We start from the raw sequence: 8,569 nt of genomic DNA on the forward strand, positions 1-8,569 counted from the left end.
GGCGCAGTGCAGCCTTGCATTGCACACCAATGCTTAGGATGTGTGCAGACCTCTCTCCCCTTGCCCCAGACATGGTTAAAGAGATGCAATGAGACTTGTGATGGAGGAGATAAGGAGGGGGAAGAGCCCTGGGCTGGTCCACTCGAGTTTATTAGCTCAAATATTTCATCGGTTCTCTAAACAAAACATATTCTCTGAATATAAAGCCGTTTATATTCAGAGTTTGTCGCGTTATATTCAGAGTGAATATGTCGTTTCGTTATATGTATTGAAAATAAATATTAAAATTTCTGTACTTTTTCTTCGGATTCACACTTTAGATTTACGGTTTTACATAGTTATTGGAGACACATAATTGTATTATTGGTAATAATTATGAGGTTCACTTCGGCCGTAGAAGTGTGCCACTAGCAGTGGGTAACTGTGGAAATTGTAAATGTTGTTGGCAGAATATATAAGAGGATACGTCATGATGGGATAATTTGCGCGTTGCTCCTTGTATCGTCTTCTACGGTAGGGTAGTGTAAGCACCGAGCCTTCCTCATTCCACCTCCTGATCCACCTGTACACTGTGGATAGGCTGAAATTCGTAGTTGAGGATATTTGCCTCGCTGACATTCCTTGCAGCCAGAGAGAGATGATCTGTGTGCGCTGAGAGAGCACCACGGGGTTGGTGAGGTACGCTCGCTGCATCGTGACCGGCTCTGTCAAACACGAGTTATATTGATAGGGAAAATTTAATGCTTTATGTGTGCCAGTTTATCCTAAGTAAATGTAATAAATTTATAGGTAATTCAAAATGTTCAGTATAATTTCGATCCTGAAAATTTACTGGAAAAACATGATTTCTTCTCTTATTTAACAATGGTCGTATATAACCATATAAGACAATACTTTAAAGGTGGGCAGAACTACACGTTTCCGACCTAAATTACCCTACTTACCGTACTGGCTTAGATAATATGCGTTAACAACCCAATAACATGACACCTTCATAGTTGTTAATTCAAAGAAAAGTTGTTCAGTGGAGAATTACAATAGTTTTAAAAACGATTTACAACAAAACTTTCATTGGGTTGAAAGGTAATCAAGTAACAATTGTTATAACTCTACAGATTAATATTTCTTATTGTCATGTAATCGGTGTTTAATGTCTTTTTCTTACTAACAGGTAACAAGTTATGTTTGAAGTCTAAGTACTTTGTTTAAGTATAAAATAAACGCATTTTCAAGAAATGTTTTCTTCGAGAAATACACTTCGGAAAGTAAATGTTTCAATCCTTTAAATCTCAGAATTTGGCAGATAATATTAAGTAATTAAATAATGTTCTATACTGACAGAACACAATGTGAAGATAGAGTGTGAGATGAAGTCGAACCACGATAACGTACTGTAGGGGGGAAGTAATCCCACCTTCTAATGACAATTTAAGACAACATTGCATTTATGCAGAAGATCAATAATCTCCTATTTATCAAAATCAGCAAACCAATCGACAGCAACATGTTTGCACAATTTACTTGGCAACAACAGTTCCTATATCCAAAAAATATATAGATATACGCAGGAAACTTTTATTTCTGTAGGGTAAATTAAATACAATTAACAGAGAAATTCGACTTACCAGTATAGAGGAAGCAGGCGTTGTGGAGGGTGGCTAAATGACTCCACCCAGCGCAGGCTTACCTATATATATAGCTGGGAGGCGGCGCAGACCACTACGACCTCAGCCCCGCCTTCCTCCTCGGCAGCTCCTGTGATCACTGGAGCAATGGAACTTCACGTGCGTGAATTCACGTTTTCTTTACCAGTAATTTCGCTTCATCTGATCTAAAGTATAAATTTACATCTAATACTATTCTAAAAAAAAACAAGGGTTGAAACATCACTAAATAAAGAAGTCAAGTAACACAAACACACACTAATATATATATATATATATATATATATATATATATATATATATATATATATATATATATATATGTCGTACCTAGTAGCCAGAACTCACTTTTCAGCCTACAATGCAAGGCCCGATTTGCCTAATAAGCCAAGTTTTCCTGAATTAATATATTTTCTCTAAGTTTTTTCTTATGAAATGATGAAGCTACCCATTTCATTATGTATCGAACCTAACCAACCCTACCTAACCTAACCTAATCTATCTTTATAGGTTAGGTTAGGTTAGGTTAGGTTAGGTTAGGTTAGTCGAAAAACAATTAATTCATGAAAACTTGGCTTATTAGGCAAATCGGGCCTTGCATAGTAGGCTGAGAAGAGAGTTCTGGCTACTAGGTACGACATATATATATATATATATATATATATATATATATATATATATATATATATATATATATATATATATATATATATATATATATATATATATGTCGTACCTAATAGCCAGAACGCCCTTCTCAGCCTACTATGCAAGGCCCGATTTGCCTAATAAGCCAAGTTTTCATGAATTAATTGTTTTTCGGCAACCTAACCTATCTAACCTAACCTAACCTAACTTTTTCGGCTACCTAACCTAACCTAACCTATAAATATAGGTTAGCTTAGGTTAGGTAGGGTTGGTTAGGTTCGGTCATATATCTACGTTAATTTTAACTCCAATAAAAAAAAATTGACTTCATACATAATGAAATGGGTAGCTTTATCATTTCATAAGAAAAAAATTAGAGAAAATATATTAATTCATGAAAACTTGGCTTATTAGGCAAATCGGGCCTTGCATAGTAGGCTGAGAAGGGCGTTCTGGCTATTAGGTACGACATATATATATATATATATATATATATATATATATATATATATATATATGTCGTACCTAGTAGCCAGAACTCTCTTCTCAGCCTACTATGCAAGGCCCGATTTGCCTAATAAGCCAAGTTTTCATGAATTAATTGTTTTTCGACTAACCTAACCTAACCTAACCTAACCTAACCTAACCTAACCTAACCTATAAAGATAGATTAGGTTAGGTTAGGTAGGGTTGGTTAGGTTCGATACATAATGAAATGGGTAGCTTCATCATTTCATAAGAAAAAACTTAGAGAAAATATATTAATTCAGGAAAACTTGGCTTATTAGGCAAATCGGGCCTTGCATAGTAGGCCGAGTACGACGTTCTGGCTACTAGGTACGACATATATATATATATATATATATATATATATATATATATATATATATATATATATATGCGAACAAGCCTGAATGGTCCCCAGGACAATATTCAACTGAAAACTCACACCCCAGAAGTGACTCGAACCCATACTCCCAGGAGCAACGCAACTGGTATGTACAAGACGCCTTAATCCACTTGACCATCACGACCGGACAAAATGAGGTGATAGCCGAGGCTATTTGAACCACCCCACCGCCGGCACTCGGATAGTAATCTTGGGCATAGCATTTTACCAAATCACCTCATTCTTTGGGGCACACGTGAGGAACACAAATGCGAACAAGCCTGAATGGTCCCCAGGACAATATGCAACTGAAAACTCACACCCCAGAAGTGACTCGAACCCATACTCCCAGGAGCAACGCAACTGGTATGTACAAGACGCCTTAATCCACTTGACCATCACGACCGGACAAAATGAGGTGATAGCCGATGCTATTTGAACCACCCCACCGCCGGCACTCGGATAGTAATCTTGGGCATAGCATTTTACCAAATTACCTCATTCTTTGGGGCACACGTGAGGAACACAAATGCGAACAAGCCTGAATGGTCCCCAGGACAATATGCAACTGAAAACTCCAACCTCCAACAGTGAAGCGTAATGTACGAAAGATTGAGAAAATTCGTGTTAGAATTATTAATCTTACTTTTTCGGTCATATTTAATAATATATATATATATATATATATATATATATATATATATATATATATATATATATATATATATATATATATATATATATATATATATATATATATATATATATATATATATATATATATATATATATATATATATATATATATATATATTATTAAATATGACCGAAAAAGTAAGATTAATAATTCTAACACGAATTTTCTCGATGTTTCTTATATTTTTCTTCACTGTTGATGGTAACTGAAAAATCAATTCTCCAAAATTCATTTTTATTTCTAGTCTGATGCGACACTTGAGCGTGTTTCGTAAAACTTATTACATTTTCAAAGATTTTGGTTTACACACACACACACAACTATAACTGAACAGAGCTTAAACATCATCGATTTTATACCTGCATTTGGGTGAGGTGATATGTTACAACAGTTTTGGATGAGGTGAAAACAAAATTTCAACAAAAGACAGAACATGAAACAATGGGTATAATATTTTGTAAGTTAAAGGGATGAACGGAAGTAACTGCAAAAGGCCTATTGGCCCATATTTCTTGATGCTTCTATATTGGTGCAGAGTCTTGAAGTGGGTAGAATATAGTTGTGCATTAATTGGCTGTTGATTGCTGGTGTCGACTTCTTAATGTGTAGTGCCTCGCAGATATCTAGCCGCCTGCTATCGCTGTAGATCTATCGATGATTTCCATGTTTTTTGTCAAGACTTCTCTGGTGATGGTCTGGTTGTGGGAAGAGATTATATGTTCCTTAAAATATTCTACAGGAACTTCATCTGGGCCAACAAAAATTAAAAGCCCTGAAAAAATAATTGATAGAAATGTGACCCATAGTGATACCAACCAGAAGATTGAACTAATGATATACTGTAAGAGAAAGAAGACTACCAACTTGCCAACTTCCTCATGAAAAACTCTCCCAACACCAAACAAAACCCGTTGAAAGAGACATATGTTGTCTGTGCCTTTCTCATGCCCAATTGGGGACCGTCAGCCCCAACGAACTCAATATACAGGCAAGACAACAGCATCCCTTTCAAAATGCCTAAAACTGAAGAAACAGTAATGCCCTATAAAGAAATTTAGTCTCTTCATAACTAGATCATCACCAGAAATATCCTAACAGAACATCAAAATCATAGACACATATATCGGTAATAGAAACTAGACATCGGCGAGGCATTTGTCGGAAATTTCCGACCCCCCCCCCCCCAATTACTAACCCCTGATATAATAAGCTAAATTTATTATGTCAGAATACTAACCATACTAGCTGTATTAATTTTCCAGTGAGGAAAGGTCTAGAAGCTCTGTGGAAAGCATGGAGGAGTATTGCGTCAGCCAACATTGGCAACGTAACTATTATTTCTCCCAAATTCTTAATTCTTCGAGTCTACAATTCAATTAGACTTTAAAGGTATTTGATTAGAATGGATTCAATTGAAGCTGAGATAGAACTCAGTAACATTTCCTGAGGCGAAATATACCTGTCATGACTAGTTGAGTCAATCGGAGTTGAAATAGTCACACCATAAACTTTATATACATTAAACATAATTGACTTTCTTGGAAACTTTCAGCTCAGCATTACAAACAGTAAAGAAAACTGTTTTCTGTGATTGAAACTGATAAAATAATGTGTAAAATAACGCCTCCCTGCCCTTGTTAATAAGTGGGCAGAAATTAGTGTCGTGACTAGTAATGTGACTAGGCACAGGGAAGGAATAGAAGCCACTGTTATCTAGAATGGGTCTCGTGAGAAAGAAAACTTTGCAGCCATGCTTATACTTGACATCTGTGACGTTGCAGCGTTCTACCACTGCTGTGACCTCCAATTACGAGAGTACCCTGTATCCGGTTTGTCCAATATCTAGTCTATTCATATTAATTGGCCTTTTAATAGAATAATAGATGGCCAACCAGTTATAGAGAAGGCGATCCAAAAAAACATAGTGAGCCTCTCATAATTAACTAATTAATTCTACTGAACATGATATATCTGTGATAGATAATATTTCCAGTAGTTACGTTGTAAATTTTCGGCAGAACTATGGTGATCAGGGACTCAGACGACATCAACTCGTTGTAACACATGGGACATATGCCATAGGCCACGAGATTCATACCTGACTAATTATCACGTGATGCCAATTTGTACTCATGTTGAAGCCTTCTTGACAGATAAGGGCGTTGAATATTTAGACTAATACCAGTAGTTTAGTTAACTAACCATTATTATAATTTTCCCTATCAATAGAGAATTATCGATAGATAGGCTACAACTAAATAGCCCCCTCCCCCAAGTTTTGTGTAAAGGGTAACACTCATCAGAAGTCAATAATTTTAATACAGTCCATTTTTTCCTAATACAGTCCACTCGATATCATCAATTAGATTTAATGAATCTACCTGCTGGGAAATTCCCCACATATTTTATGGGCAACTTTGAACCGGGTAGCCAAAGTCAGGCTTTCCAATAGAGAACTATTGTGTATATAACTAAATTATAAACTATAGCAGTAAGTTGCCAGCCATAGTTTCCTAGCCTAACTTGGCTAACCTCAGTTAACAATTAAAAGTAATACTCAACTCAACTGCCAGACAATACAAAGCCTAATGTTTAATGTGGCAATTGTGGGCCACAATCAATTACCCACAGAACTTGCCACTATTCCTGAAGTAGAGGTGAAAATATTTAAGTCGCCATGAACTATGGATCACAACTGCTACAACAATCTAATATCAATGGCAACATTAGAGTGGCCACATCATTTAACTATAATCTTCCTACGTGGTAATGACATACACCTATCCCGTAACCCAGCTGAGACAATTAATCATCCCAGGAGCATAATTAACTCCTTCAAGGCAAATAACTAGGCTGTGGTGTTTACTCTAATAGAACTGCGCCAACCAATAGAAAATAGTTATTGGGGTGTTAGTTCTAAGTTTTATAAACACACAGCTTATTACATAAATTATCGTTTCAGGAGAAAGGTACGGTTGGAAGCCACCTACATCCATTTCACAGGTCGCCAATTCCATGAGAATATTTCTCTAGATGGAGTGCACCTCTCACGTGAATCGAGGGCACATGTGGCTAATAAATTTATTATCACCTTCGAGTACCATCGTAATCCCAAGGGTGGGATTACTAATTGGATAGTGTTGTACGAAGGAATGTACAACCTAGCAAACATTTAATATATTGTGCAGACTCAAAATAGGGTGGGAATTATTAACTACATGAATTGTGTTTTCTATATTTATCATTCTTACATTATTTCTATTGTATTATATCTTCGAGTGCTACAAGGTATCACTTCTCCCTCCAAAGGTGATAATAAAGGATTAAACCGAGGAATTTCCTGTAGTGATACTGGGTACCACTCAAATCTTGTATATTTAACATTTAACTTTGTGTGCCAACATCTATGTGAGGTAGGATAACATAGCCTAGGAGCAGAAATTTAAATAATAGGCTATTAATAACAGTACTTGCTCCACATATATGAGCGAGTACCCAAGCTATATAAGTAATAGCAATATAAGCCCTTTAAAGCTTAAACAAATAGCCAGCATGGCTACATCAGAAAAAATGAAAAGGACCCTTACCAGTTTCAAAGGTCACTTGACTAGACAGATCAACAATGTCATGCCTCAACAATCTTCAGTTAATTACTTTGAATTGGAAAGCTATTTCCAAGTAGCTACAAGTAAGTTTGAACAAATAAAAGGACAAAAAGGAAAGTATTTGACTAGCCAAAACTTAATTAATGGATGCTGAATTAAACAATGTTATGATTGATGTAGAACAGCATGAAGATGACGTACAGACAAGGTTAGAACCTTTCATCAAATTAATCGCACAGAAAAATATAACCACAGCATCTCGTAATATTACTCAACCAGAAGTTATACTGCCTTCAATCAGTTTATCCCCATTTTCTAGAACAGAGGGTGAAAGTTGGGACAACTTCTGCAACAAATTTGTTGACTCAGTGGAGTCTAAATCCGCTCTTCCTAAAACTATCAAATTTACATACTTACAGAGTCAACTAAAGGGAAAACCTTTAAACATAATCTCTAATTTAACCTTAACAAGTGATGGCTATGATCTCGCAGTTCAGCTTCTTAAGAGTAACTATGCTGACACAGAGCGAGCTGTTATGAACTTAGTCAAAAAAAATTTGAACTTATCATCTACAGATGGTTCTTATGACTCTTATGACTCACTCCAAACTTTTAGATTGGAGCTTGAGTCCTCACTTAAAGCACTTAACACTTTGGCGCTTTGGGCGAGCATTTCTCCTACCCTAGTGGTTTTGGACGTTCCGCGGGAGCGCTCGGTAATACTGAAAAGTGTAATACTCTTCTCGAATTTTTCACCTTAATTCTCGTCCTAGGTTTTCCAATTTGATATCAATGTGTTCGCTATAGACTTCTCTACACGATTAAATGCATGTGTAGTCCGAAAGCCCAGCTTACCACCCGCAGCAAACAGAGAAAGTTACTCGAGAGCGCACAAGAGCGATAAAATGTGTACACTCTTTTCCCTTTGGTCACTTCAATTTTCTTTCTAGGTCTTTCATTTTTGTAGCAATGTGTTCGCAATAAACGTCCTAACAAGAGTATGTGCATATAATGTCAAAAACCGTGGCGCACTCCTCCCGCCGACGTGATGAAAGCAGGTGATGAG

This window comes from Procambarus clarkii, chromosome 28 (assembly GCF_040958095.1).
Source record: "Procambarus clarkii isolate CNS0578487 chromosome 28, FALCON_Pclarkii_2.0, whole genome shotgun sequence".
NCBI classification, from domain to species: domain Eukaryota; kingdom Metazoa; phylum Arthropoda; class Malacostraca; order Decapoda; family Cambaridae; genus Procambarus; species Procambarus clarkii.